Consider the following 13,989-nt stretch of genomic DNA (forward strand, 5'->3'; position numbering starts at 1 on the left):
AAAATCTCTGAAATCCCTGGATCTCACACAGGTTGGCACCGTGAGCTCAGCTCTGTGGTGTCATCCCATGCAGCCCAAACCCCTCCCGTGGGATGTTTGTTTAATCTGTGCTTTTTCCCCTTGAATCTTCCCCCAGGGGAGCTTCAGGACCAGAGAACCTGTCCTGGGCTGGGTTTGCACCCAGCCAGGCCCCAGTGTCTGGTTAAAGCTCTTACCACAGCTCACCCCGTGGTTCCTCATCCTCTCCAGGCAGGCCCTGAGCAGTTTATTCCCTTTTATTTGTTGAGGAGGGTTATCCCAGCAGGGCAGGAAGTGCAGCTGTGAAGGGGGGGTTGGAGGTCAGTTCATCCCCAGCTGTCCCAGGCTTGGCTCCTCTGGACCAAACAATTCTTTCACTCCTCCCTCAGAGATCATATTTTCTACATTTCCTCTAACCTAGATTAAAAAGAAAAAAGGACCATTTTTCAGGAACTGCTGTAGTAAGGAAGGAGCAAGTGCCAAGTGTCCTTGGAGGTGGGATCTGCTGAGGGGTTCCAAGCTCTCCTGTCACCCTGTGGGCATTGCAGGAGCACGGGATGGGAAGCCAAGGCAGCAAAGCACTTCTGAAAGGACCAGCCTCTTTTGTCCAGGCTCCAGAAACCAAAAGGATCGTACCAAATAAATATCCAGCTCCATCAGAATTCCTCATCCCTGCTGATGTGACCTAAAGGATCCTCAACCTTATGGTTTTCATGAAAATAGGGGATTTATTGGGTTTTCTTTATCCATCAGCTCTTTCACTTTCTGTAGATGCCTCAAGCAATAACACAGAGCACCCTCACCCACAGCAGCACCCACTTTCCCTGCCCTGGGCCAAAGGGAGAGGGCATGATGCTGCTGATCCTGACCAGAACAGAAACAGCTCCTAATTTACCTATCAAAAGGAAAAAAAATACTTTGAAGGATAATTACAGTCTTCTTAAACTGTTTCTTCCCCCTGGAATTCTATTCTATTCTATTCTATTCTATTCTATTCTATTCTATTCTATTCTATTCTATTCTATTCTATTCTATTCCATTCCATTCCATGCCATGCCATTCCATTCCATTCCATTTTTAGTCTTCTCTTCTCTTCTCTTCTCTTCTCTTCTCTTCTCTTCTCTTCTCTTCTCTTCTCTTCTCTTCTCTTCTCTTCTCTTCTCTTCTCTTCTCTTCTCTTCTCTTCTCTTCTCCTCCTCTTCTCCTCCTCTTCTTTTCTCCTCCCTTCCACCCTAAGTTAACCCAGCTGCAATGGAACACCATTCCAAGTGGGAATTCTGATCTAAGGGGCAGGTTTCCAGCTGTCAAAGGTGCAGTGAAATGCCTGGGAAGATCCCTCACAGGCACCTGGGCTCCCAATGCCAAAAGAATGTCACAGGTATTTCCTTTATCTCAAAATCTTTCAAATCCCTGGATCTCACACAGGTTGGCACCTGAGCTCAGCTCTGTGATATCAGCACAGCTCAGCAGACAACCATCCATCCATTCATCATCCCACATCTGCCATCCCAGCAGAAGGAGCTCCTGAGGGCATGAACTTCCCCAATCAGTCATTGAAAGGTGTGTTGCAACTGTGAAGAGGCTTCTTCCCAAGCATTCCAGCACAGCAGCCGGGCCTGGGGCTCTCCTGGCCCTGGGAGAGCAGTCCCAGGTGGAGTCAGAATGGCCAAGGACAGCAGAGCTGCAAGCCATGACCTTCAGTTCCTCTGTGCTCCACTTCCTGGGGAAGCTGGGAATGGCTCTGTGGAAGAGCCAAAAAAAACCCCCAAAATCAAGGGTGGGCAGGCCCTGGCACAGGTTGCCCAGAGAAGCTGTGGCTGCCCCTGGATCCCTGGGAGTGTCCAAGGCCAGGTTGGACGGGGCTTGGAGCAACCTGGGCTGGTGGAAGGTGTCCCTCCTCTCCTGCTAGAACGAAATATCTTTAAGGTCCCTTCCAACCCCAACTATTCCATGACTCTGTGGGTGTAGCTTAGCTTTCAAAAGAAATACAACAGCCAAGGAGAGGTCCTGGATGTCCACCTCAGGGGTTTCCAACCAGCTGGGCATGAAAAAGCTTTCCCTGGACCCTGGAGCCCAGGACTTCTCTGACTTCTCTGGCTGCCAGAATTCTTGACCAGCAGAGCTCAGCCAGAGGAGAGTTCTGTGCATTTAAAGTGAAGCGCTGGAGGGCACGTTGTTCACCCAGGGAAATGAGGACACAGAGTGCGGTACAGGAAGGCACAAGGACGGGGAGTTTGACCCAGAAGAAGCCAAGGGCCGGAGGGAAATAAGCGAAAAGAGCCGTGGAGCCGCACGAAGCTCCGGCCCGCTGGTTCCCCCGGGTCCCTGTGGATGGCAGCACAGCCCTCCGTCCAGCAGCTCAGCCCTCCGCTCCGGCAGCACAGCACAGCACAGCACAGCCCTCCGTCCAGCAGCACAGCACAACCCTCCAGCAGCACAGCACAACCCTCCGCTCCAGCAGCCGCTCGCTGCGCTCGTGTCGGTGGCGAACGGCGTGTCCCGTCCTCCAGGCCCGTAATGGAGATGCATTCCCGGCAGGAAGCTCTAGGGAAGAGCAGGAGGAAAATGTTTAAGGTTGAAGGAGTCAAAGTAGCAGGGACAGGGTCGTTGTGCCCCAAACAAAGCCGGGACCATCCCAGTGTTGGGTGGGCGAGCCCTGCCGTGGCTCGGCCGGCGGCTCCTGCAGCCTCCCCACAACTCCCAGGTCTGTTCGGGGTTCCAGGGCTGCAGCTGACCCTGCACTGCCCTCGTCCTGCCCCCAGGGTCTGCCTGCCGGTGTCCCCATCCCACAGGCATGCTCTGAGCACAGCAAGGCCACCCCGAGTGCTCAGGGACTCACCAGCCACCGATACAAAGACACAGGAAATCTCTCCCCAGCCTCTTTCCTCCTCCTGTCCCCTCTCTCCTGGTACCACCACGAAAGGCTCAACCCCTCCCACTGCTCCCCAGCTTGGTTCTCCTGCTCTGCTCTTCCAGCCTGTCCCCAGCTGGGTTCTCCTCTCTGCAAACATTCCAGGACCTTCACATCCTGCTCAGATGGTGGGCCCAGAACTGCACACAGTTCCTGTGGATAGGATCGAGGTTACTGGGGTTTAGGATGGGGAAATTGGGCTCTAGAAGGTGGGATGAGGGACCACAGGCAGGCTGGGAGCTTACATCAGCAGCCTGGAAAATCTGGAGTGGGATTGGGATCCCACAACCCTGGTGCCACCAGGGCTCAGGAAAGGCTGCACCCCTGGCAGTTCCCATGGGGAGCAGAACTTTGACACTGGAGGGTTCTCCTGCCTGGCAGGGAAAAGGAGAAGGCACGCCAGGCCTGGTGGCCAACAGAGCCTGTGGAGCCGGGAAACACGGCTCATTCCTGCCAGGGGAGGGAATTAATTGTTGGAGCAGCTCATTAAGGCATTGGCAGGCTCAGCACTGACAGGAGGAACTGACAGCAGACTTTTGCTAGAAGATGTTTTGCATCAAACAAGAGTTAATTTGAGGCTGTCCTGCATCACCCACACGTTTTCTCCAGAGGCAGCCCTGAGCTGGAACGGGGGGTCACAGTGTGGCCTTTGGAGCTGGGGAGCAGGAGCTGACCCTGCTGGGCCTGCAGGCTGTGGGCAAACACCTTGCACAGGTCTTTAGTCCATCCCTAAGTGAGGAATCCTCTGGAGCTCCCGCTCAGTCCCTGTGTGGCTGCAACCAAATCCTGATCAAGTGACAGGCTGGGAGAGCTGGGGGGGTTCACCTGGAGAGGAGAAGGCTCCAGGGAGACCTGAGAGCCCCTTCCAGGGCCTGAAGGGGCTCCAGGAGAGCTGGAGAGGGACTGGGGACAAGGGATGGAGGGACAGGACAAGGGGGAATGGCTTCCCACTGCCAGAGGGCAGGGTTAGATGGGATATTGGGAATTGCCCAGAGGAGCTGTGGCTGCCCCAGCCCTGGAAGTGTCCAAGGCCAGGTTGGATGGAGCTTGGAGCAACCTGGGCTAGTGGAAGGTGTTCCTGCCCATGGCAGGGGGTGGGACTGGATGGGCTCTAAGATCCAGGCTGTTCTGAGATTCCATGACAGCAGAGGCACCCACCAGGTCTTGTCTCCCATCACTCTCCTGATGCCATGGAGTGTGAGCAGTTCCCAGTGCCACAGCAGTAACTCTTGGCTGCCCAGGCCCGGATTAGACCCTTGATCAGACACCAGTTTCCATTGTGGCCGTTTCTTGTTTCTGACACCTGGCACCAGCAAATGTTGTCCTTACACCAACCAGTGTGTGGGATTTTCCAGGTCTGGGAACAGCACCTCTGCTCCCAGCAGATGGGCAATTAACCCCTTTACCCCTCTTTGGTAGGAAAGGTGGGAAAACCAAAATATGGCTGGTATTTCAGGGATGCTGAGTTGGCCCTGCCCGGGTGTTTGCAGTTATCAGCCTCTTTGGGAGTGTGAACATCCAACTGCCACTCGTGGAGCTGACCTGTGCTCCCCCTCCTGCGCCCAGCGCGGTGCCAAGAGGCTGCACCTTGCCAAGTGTTTACAGTAACCCTTGGCAGGGACCCAGGGCTGCAACAAAGACATCTGCTAATCCTCAGAAATGAGCTTTCAGGAAAGAGAAGCTCGAGGGTTTCAGGGAAGCTCTGCTCCCAGCCGGGCTCTGCGAGGGGCAGCACACCTGAGCCCCCCGAGACTGGGATTTGTCTCAGGCAGCAGCTCCCAGCAGGTTCCCTCTCTTGGATTAGTTATTCTGCAGCTCTCGTGGCCTCTGTCCTCGTTCCTGCAGCCTCCTTGCTGTGCCAGGTTCAAAGGGGATCCTTGTGGAGAGTCCACGTGGGACCTGAGCTGAGCCAGGCACTCAATGCCTGAGCAGAGCTGCTCCCTCACCCCTGCCCTTCCCTCTCCTGGGTCATGAGGCTGCAGGAAAATGGGACAAGGAACGAGGTGCTGGCAGCAGAAGAAAGGCTGATCCTGCTGCCATACAGCAGCACTGTTTGTCCCCACTGGAGCCAGGTGCTATGTGGAGTGTGGGGCTCACCAAGGTGGGATGTCCTCACACCCTCTCAACACACAAAACCAGGCAGGTGCAGCCCCTCTACCAGGATTCAAATTCCCTCTCTGGAAACATCCACCCATACTTTTATGGCTCTGAGAGAAACAAGCCAATTTCCCAGGGAACGTGCTCAAAACCCAGACAGATTTGAAGTTTTAAGGTGCTCAAAACCCAGACAGCTCTGAAGTTTTAAGAGTTTTCCTTCTCCCAAGGCTGCAGCTGCTTCCTGTGTGGTGCCTTGGCAGTCCCAGCTCCTGGGTCGGGTCCTGCTCGAGCACCACCTCCTTTGGAGAGCACATAAAGCCTTTCCTGCTGAATCCCGGCTGGCTCCTGCACAGCTCCTCTCCCTCTCCTGGAGAGAGGCTCTCAGTGCTCCCCGGGCTGGGAAATCACATGCTTGATGGCTTCAACATGATGTCATTGTTTTTGGAAGAGACCTGGGTTTGCTGGGGCTGGGTTTGCTGGTTTGTCAGGCACACACGGGCACGGGGCAGGGGCCTCCTCCTGGTGCAAATATCCAGGTGCTCACTTCCAGCATTAGAAATTCCTGCAGAAATGGTTGAGAGGGGCTGGTGTGTGCAGGGACACTGAAGGATGCCCTGGGGGGGTCACAGACACTTTTGAGGATGCCCTGGGGGGGTCACAGACACTTTTGAGTCCTCCCCGTGCACTTGTCCCCAAATCCAGGAGTGACCATGGGGTCACCAGCCCAGAGACAATATCCAGCTCAGGAAGTCCCAAAGCTGCAGATTGCTGGACACCAGGAGGGTTTCCTGGGAAGGGGCTGTCCTTGGGCTCGTTCCCTGTACCCTGTTGGCTGTTTGGGGTTTCCCCCAGCACAGAAGAACCAGGGGGTGCACAGAGAGCAGCTTCTGCTGGGGAGTCCTTCTCTGATGCCAGTTGGTGACAAGGTGCTTTGCCAGATGATCTGCCTCATTAACACACCTGATTTGATCTGCCTCATTTTTGGAGCACTTTAATGTCAAAGAATGTGACCTGGGCACAATCCCCCATCCGTGCCTGCCTGCAGCTCCCCAAGGGATTGGATGGTTTGTCCTCCCTGCTTGAGACACGAAGTGGCACATGGAAGGATGTCCTAGGCAGCCACCTGCCATCCTCCACCCCTCTGTGGCCCAGCCAGAGTCCAGAGGCTCAATATCCAGCCACAAAATGAACCTGAAAGAGTTGAATTAACCTCATCTCCTCCAGCTGACCAGCAGTTGAGAGCTGGAGTGAGCACAGCTCAGGAGCTCAGCTGACTTGCCAGCATCATCCTGCCCAAAGCTTCCCAAGGATCCCGAAATCATAGAAACATTTGGGTTGGAAAAGCCCTCTAAGATGGAGTCCAACTGTTCCCCCAGCCCTGCCAAGGCCACCACTAACCCGTGTCCCCAAGGGCCACATCAGACTTGTGCTCCAGCCCCTGGCCCAGCTCCATTGCCCTTCCCTGGAATGCTTTCCCTGGAAGGTGAATCCTCTGCAGTTCTCTGAGGAAAGCTCGAGGCATCCCTGGAACAGGTCCCTGTGCCATGAGCAGGCTGGGGCAGACACAGAGCAGGAGAGTTCAGGGTTGGGTTCCTTGAATTGGACACATGCAGGTGAGTGATGCTGTGGGTGGGGTGGGAACAGGATCCACCCCACTGGCTGTGCCTTGTTTGCATGTATGGGGTGGACTCTTCACCCTTAACCAGGCAAATACAGAACATCCCAAAACTGGGAGATGCTGTTCCCAATGCCCAGGAGCAGAGGCAGCAGTCCTAAAACATGGCATCACTGGGGAAAGTGAACTTTGGATTTTTGAAAACAGCCTGTGCAGCCCTTTGGTGAGCCAGGAAAGCTGCTCCCTGCCCAAGGGCCAGGGGCCAGCACGTGTGGCTCTGCCTGGGCTTCTCTCTCCAGCAGTCTGGGAATGCCTCTGCCAGTGGGGGACAATGAATGTCCTGTGAGCAAGAGGGGTGCAAGATGCTTTGTATTCTCCTCAGACCTCTTTCTCTTAAGAAAGACACCAGTTCCTTTTATTTTCAGAAGTGACTTTTTAAGGTTCCGCATTCCCATTTTTTTTAACGAAGAACTAATTTAATAAAGAACCTCTTCCTTATCCTCACAGGGTAGGAGCTGCTTCTATCTAATGCAAGAGTTGCTGCTCTTATCTGTAATAATTCTTTGATCTGTTAAGACATGTCTGAGCCTGGTATCCAGAGAAGAGAATCAGGCTCCCATCCAAACTTGGCAAAGGAACAGCTTTTCCCCGTGATGTGTGTTGCAAGAGCATCTCGGGATCCTCTCAATGAATGGGCTCTTTTTGCAGCTGGTGTTACATGAGCCAAAAAGGAGAGTTTGTGTCTGAGTCAAAGCCCTGACAGTGTAACACGACACGAGGCAGGGCTGGGACAGAACCATCAGTTTATCTTGGGCTGCAATTCCATGTTGTGGCAGGAGCTGTTTGTTTTAATGCAGGAATTGCTGTGGGAGAGGGTCAAGCTGAGACAGACATTTGATTTCGTGTCAGGACTTCACTGATGGAGTCAGTGTGGATTCAATGAGCCTTTCCTGCTCTTTGTGCCAGCCTGGATTTGCCTCTGTCCTCCTCCTGGCTGTTGGCTCTTGTTTTTCTGTTATTTGCTAAAATAAATATCCTCCAACATCAGAATCTTCATTGGAGTCTGTGACAGAGTCACTCCTTTACCTTTTCTTAGCTAAACCCAATATGGAATCATGGAATGGTTGGGGTTGGAAGGGACCTTAAAGCCCATCCAGTGCCACCAGCCCAGGTTGCTCCAGGCCCTGTCCAGCCTGGCCTTGGACACTCCCAGGGATGGGATCCCACCTGCAGACAGACCCCCATGGCCCACAGGCTGCTTTAAGGGCTTTGTTGTTTTGAGCAGATTAAGACATAATTCCCTTTAAAGCATCCCATGCATTTTTTCTCTCTGTGGGATTAACACCAAACGTCTGATGGAATTTTTAGCCCATTTCCATTTTTACACATTTTTTACAGTCTGGTTTTGGACACTTTTGATTTATCTTAATAAACTTTCTATGCCAGGGCTGAGCCAGCTGCTATTGCTGGAGCACTGCTGCTTCAGGGGTCTGTGTACAACTGACTTTGTGCCATGTCTCTGCTCCATCCTGGGCTCTGGATAACCAGGATTCTGTGGAATTGTTGCCATCAGGATTTACTGGCAGAGCAGCTGAAGGACCCTACAAACCCTGGGATTCTCAGCCCAGGTAATGCTGCCCCTGAGCTCTCAGGTTGTTTTGTTAAGGACATTTTTGGCATTGGGAAAACAAAGATATTCTGGGTGTTGGGTTTTGCCAGATCCTAATTTTAGCTGCAGTTCTCCTGCCTCCAACAGCCCCCAATGGATCTGTCTGTGGATGTTTCCCCAGTCACCCCCCATCTCTCTGTCAAACCTGGGGAAGGAAATAATTCTCCTTTTTAGGGTCCAGGAAGAGGAATAGTTTCTTGCAGGCTCCTGTAGGGGGGAGACTTTGGACATGCTGCCCTTGGTGCATGCCCAGCTCTGCACCCTGGATGTATCTCCCTCCATCTCTCTTCACACATGGCAGCAGGAATGAGGATCAGGCCAAGCTGGGCTCCCTCCACCGGGATCATCCTGCTCCTGGAAGTTAAAAATGAATCACAAAGAGGAGTTTGAGCTCTGAGGTTGGTGAGGGGTTTCTGTCTATGGGCAGAGGGGCACTGGGAAATAAAGGGAGAGAGGGAAGGACAAGTGGAGGGATGGATGGAGATGGATGGATGGATGGATGGAGGGAGGGAGGGAGGGAGGGAGGGAGGGAGGGATGGTGGATGGATGGATGGATGGATCATGGATGGATGGATCATGGATGGATGGATGGATGGATGCAGATGGAGGAACAGAGGGATGAAAGGATGGATGCATGGATGGATGGGTGGGTGGATGGATGGTGGATGGAGGGACGGATGGAAGTAAGACTTTGATAGTAGGAGATCAGCAGAGTTGTGGGGGAGAGTATGGATGCCCAGGGAGGTGTCACTGGACTGAGGAGCTGTGTGGGAGACTGGGGACATCAGGAGAGGGAGGGAATACCCAGAGTGAACACTGAACAAAGCTCTGGAGCTGGACTGTGGGGGGAAGGAAAGGAAAAGCCTTTGCTTTTCTGTTTTTCTGTTTCTTATTAGCCCCTCCCAGCACTGATGAGAAGCAGGAGAAAATGCAAGACTATTTCCAACATTTTCTCCCATTTCCAATCTGACAAAATTAGTAACTGGCATTAGAACTGCAAACAAAACAAACCAGGTGTTCTGTTAATCTGTGCTGGGGAGGTCCCGGCTGTGGCAGAGGTGTTTGGGCAGGGGGAGAGCCTCGAGTGAGGCAGGAACGTGGCGGGGTGACCGGGATAAAGCAGGCGGTGTGGCAGCTCCCCGTCCTCTCTGCAGCTCCCGGGAAGCTGAAGGAGGCGGGGAGTGGAACAGCCGGGCAGGACCGCAGTGGGAGCGTCTCCCGGCGGGGAGCGGCTGCTGGGCTTTGACTGAGAGCATCGAAGGGCTGCGAGAGCAGAGGGAGCCGCTGGGATCGCGGAAGGGTCAAGTGGAGGTCGGGGCTGGCCTGAAAGGGGACGTTCCAGAGGGGAGGCCGCCCAACAGCTGAGCCTCCGCAGGGCTCGCTGTGCCGGCCCTGCCAGGATTTCCTCTGCTCTGGGACCGCTCCCGAGTCCCGCTCCCACCCGGGCGGGAGGGCTCCGAGCGGCTCGGCCCCGCAGGGAGGTGAGCAGGGCTTGCAGGAAGCTGGAGGAGGTTTTGCCGAGGGGCAGGGCAGCCCCAGCGCCTCTCACACGGCTGTTCGGTAACCAGATCCCGCGTTCTGGCGCTCAGCAGCCCCGCAGAGCTGCAGGGCCTGGAGCAGTGTGGGCTCAGCCCCATCTGTGTGCCCAAGCCCACAGTGCCGTGCGGGGGGCACAGGCTCCCCAGCCCCCCTGCTCCACGCAGCACGAGGGGGCCGAGGGCTGATCTGCAAAGGAACTGCTGCCCCAGGGCCCTCTGCAGCTCTCTGGGAGCCCCTTTAGGCACTGCAAGGGGCTCTAAGGTCCCCCTGGAGCCTTCTCCTCTCCAGGCTGAACCCCAGCCCTCTCAGGAGAGGTGCTCCAGCCCTTGGCTTCACTGCCCAGCAGGGATGACAAAGCCTTGTCCGAGATGCAGGATCACAGATGGGATGCCGTGCATCTTCCTGCCTCCCTCTGGACTGAGGAAAGAGAAATGGGTATGAAAGTGGTCATTTATTCATGTATTGGGTCCTTATTGCTCATAGTCATGACCATTGATAATATATATTTATATAATAGATATAATGCTAATATAAATGGTCATATTTGGTCATATATATGGTCACATTATTCATATAAATGGTCCTTTATTCATATATTATGGTTCCCTGGGAGTGTCCAAGGCCAGGTTGGATGGGGCTTGGAGCAACCTGGGATAGTGGCAGGTTGAGTTCTCAGTCCTTGATCTCCACACAGCAGTGAAGACAAAGCTCCTGGAGATGCTGGTCTGAAAATCCAGCACCATTTTCCCTCCCAGAAGGACTGATATGTAGATCCAAGTGCTAATGAATGAAGGTTGTGGCTGGGATGTATTTTTGACAAATGGCTACAAAGAGCTGAGTTACAACCAGCTCCTTGGCAGGGAGGTGTTGCTCATTTTGGGTTAAGGAGTCACCAGTTAAAGCAAAGAGTATTTCATCAAACAGAACTGTCAGCCCCTTAACTTCTTACGATTCACGAGCTTGATCTCTCCAAACTACACATAAAGAAGTTCTTTTTAAAAAGTGACACTTCAATTTTTCATTTACTGCTTAATTCTCAGAGCTGGGACTTAAAAATAGCATATGGATATTGCAATGTTCTGACAAAGATCTGGGGCTTATTTTCTGATATATCCTTAAACATCTGAGGTGTTGTAAGGCTGTGGTGAGTGACATCTGTTTCTGATGACTCCCAGAAAAGTGATTTTTAGGGAGCTGAGTTTGGAAAGCCTTTAACCCTTTGAGGAATCATCACAAGAGAAATTCTGTAATCTCCAAGAACAAGAACACTCAAATTTCCTCAAACTGAGCAGCCAGGACACAAAAATCAGGGGCTGCTTTTAATAATCTTGGCTTTATCTTCCCAGTGCTCATTTCCTCTTTGATCTGGTGCCTCTGCAGGACAATCTGATGAAGGCTCAGCTCCACCCAGGTTGGTGAAGCCCTGAAATCCCCAACTGACCCCGCAGCAGGGAGGGAAAATCAATGTTTACTCGATGCTCTGCCCACAGATGAGCACAGGCAGTTGAGCCCTGGCCCAGCTCCCCTGGCTCTGCTGCGGCTCCTCCGGCAGGACACGGGGCTGGAGAGCAGGGCCATGTGTTTGCTGGGGATAGAACAGAGCCAGAGCAGAGCCTGCTCCACACACCAGCGGCTGGATCATGTGTTGGCAGAGAGGAGAGGAAGCTGCACAGCAGCGTGTTCCCTGCAGGGCCAAACTCCAGTAATTGGAACTGCTTGGCACTCCAAAGAGCCGATGAAAAACTTTGGGAAGCCACTGAGGTTGTTTCTTATTTTCACAGGGGCAAGCCTGGAATGTGCCATGAAGTTGGGAGGAATTGAAGTGTAACCAAGATTACAACAGAACCAAACCCATTCTGCAAAGGCCTGAATTTGTTTGTTTATTCTCACATCCCCCACTGGGGAGGTGAATTCAGCCCATTTCCAAAGCCAGGAGTCACTTCTGTCACAGAATCACAGAATATTCTGAGCTGGAAGGAGCCCCCAAGGACCATCCAGTCCAACCCCTGGCCCTGCACAGACACCCCAACAATCCCACCCTGTCCCTCAGAGCATTGTCCAAACCCTCCTGGAGCTCTGGCAGCCTTGGGGCTGTGCCCACTGCCCTGGGGAGCCTGGGCAGTGCCAACCACCCTCTGGGGGAAGAACCTTTCCCTGAGATCCAACCTGACCCTGCCCTGGCACAGCTCCATGCTGACCTCTTCTGCAAAGGCCCAGACAAACACTCCTGTGCCAATCCCTCAGATAAGGGCTTGGAAAACCTTGGGCTCTGTTTCCAGCAGAGGAGTGGCCTCAGTGCTGGGTTGCTCTGCTGACTGTGCTCTAGATCAAGACTTGCCTGATACAGACCTTGCTTGAGGTGATGTTATGCAAGAGGATAAGATGATCCATTCAGTTTTCAATGTACCCATCTAGGTGTCTTCAGCACTTTCTCAATAAGGAAGGGATATTACAAACCTGTCTTACTGAGATTATACATATAATGTATAATGTTTATATATTTATATGTGATGTTTTTTAAACATCAGCACCCAAGCACTTCCCCAGTGCACTCTACAGAGAGAGAGCCTACTGGTGGAATTTCTAGTATATATGTGTATCTGTATGACATATATACTCTATATATCATAGAGATATATATATGATCTTTAAGGTCCCTGCCAACCCAAACCATTCTCTGATTCTATGATTAGGAAGAAATTCCCCCCTGTGAGGGTGGGGAGGCCCTGGCACAGGTTGCCCAGAGAAGCTGTGGCTGCCCCATCCCTGGAAGTGTCCAAGGCCAGGTTGGACGGGGCTTGGAGCAACCTGGGCTGGTGGAAGGTGTCCCTGCCCATGGCAGGGGTGGGACTGGATGAGCTTTAGGGTCCCTTCCAACCCAAACCATTCCATGATTCTATGATATCTGCACACAACATATAAAGAATGAGAGAAAAGCAGTTACCATCTGTTTTACATGGAACTGAAACAAGGAACTAAGAAATTAGTCAAGGATCATAAATCAGTTACAGAATTGAAAATTAAAGCAAACTCCCTTTAGTACTTCTTTGGTCTGGGCAGGAAAGTGCTCTGAGATCTGTTGATAAGAGTGGAACAAAGCACTGATATTCCTAAGGCAACATGTTCAGCTCCATGAGGTCCAAAGAGCTGGAAGAGGGGAGTTTTTCCACTCTACCTGCAATAATCCTGGTGCAATTCTCCTCCCATTTACTCCTCAGCAGCCCCCCCCCCAGCCTGCAAGCTGAGTCTGCCCCACAGGCTCCTTACCTCGTGTTTACTCAAGGGTTAAGGCCTGGAGCACGCAAGGCACAAAGCACGCCTGCCTCGTGTGTGGGAGTAAATGTCATATCCCCTGCACAGGGTATTTATAGCACGGCACTATTTGGGAAGTGAAACTTTTCGACAGTGAACTGTTCGAGCCGTTGCTTCAGGGTGAAGTTCTGAGGAAGGAAACGGCCCCAGTTGGACACTGCGGCTCCGGGTGGCTCCGGGTGTCACAGCCAAAGCAGCGGGGCCTGGGTGAGGCCACCTCGGCTCTGGGGGCTCCAGGATCCATTGGAGGGAGTGTCCCTGCAGCTGGCATGTCAATCCTGTGTCCCCACCAGAGGACAGGGCGTTGTTACCACAGTTCCTGGTGGAGGAGCTCTTCCCATGGACAAAGTCCCCACGAGACAGGCCTGTCTTCTGTAGGCTGCCATCTCCCCAAACCCCCAAGCCACTCCACACAGGTTCTCCAGGGTAGCTGCCCGTGGCCAGACACCAAACTCCAACACAGCCTGAGGGAGGGGAGACCTTCACCCAAGAACAGTGACTCTGGGAATGCCAGCACACGGTGGTCCCCACATCTCCTGTGCTCAGGAGGGCTGGACTTCGGCTTCTAGGAGAGGGATTAGGACAAGAGAGCATAGACTGTGGCTGCAGAAAGTCTGGGGTGGCAGGGGTGGTCAGAATTCTGCCTTTAAAATGGTGCCATGCCAGCAGGGCTGGTGGGATGATGCAGATCAGCTGTTCCATCCCTAGATCCAGACTGAACTGTCCAGGGCCCGCCTGGTCCCAGTCCTTGTGTTGTGACACGCAGCTCTTGGCTCACACCTCGAGCACCAAACGTGGAGGAGCACTGAAAGCTCCAAGCTCCAAGCT

General features: G+C 53.2%; 1 long non-coding RNA gene across 1 annotated transcript; it reads right to left on the reverse strand.

Annotated features, from left to right (window-relative positions):
• Positions 1–277: 277 nt before the first annotated feature.
• LOC127463381 (uncharacterized) lies at positions 278–13,201 on the reverse strand. Its single transcript, XR_007900819.1, has 3 exons — positions 13,117–13,201; positions 8,456–8,664; positions 278–435 (listed from the first exon to the last, which is right to left on the reverse strand). It is a non-coding gene; the product is annotated as an uncharacterized LOC127463381 (long non-coding RNA).
• Between the last annotated feature and the right edge of the window lie 788 nt (positions 13,202–13,989).

The sequence above is a fragment of the Manacus candei genome, unplaced genomic scaffold, assembly GCF_025592945.1.
Source record: "Manacus candei isolate 608988 ecotype Guabito, Panama unplaced genomic scaffold, ASM2559294v1 h1tg000158l, whole genome shotgun sequence".
Lineage (NCBI taxonomy): Eukaryota > Metazoa > Chordata > Aves > Passeriformes > Pipridae > Manacus > Manacus candei.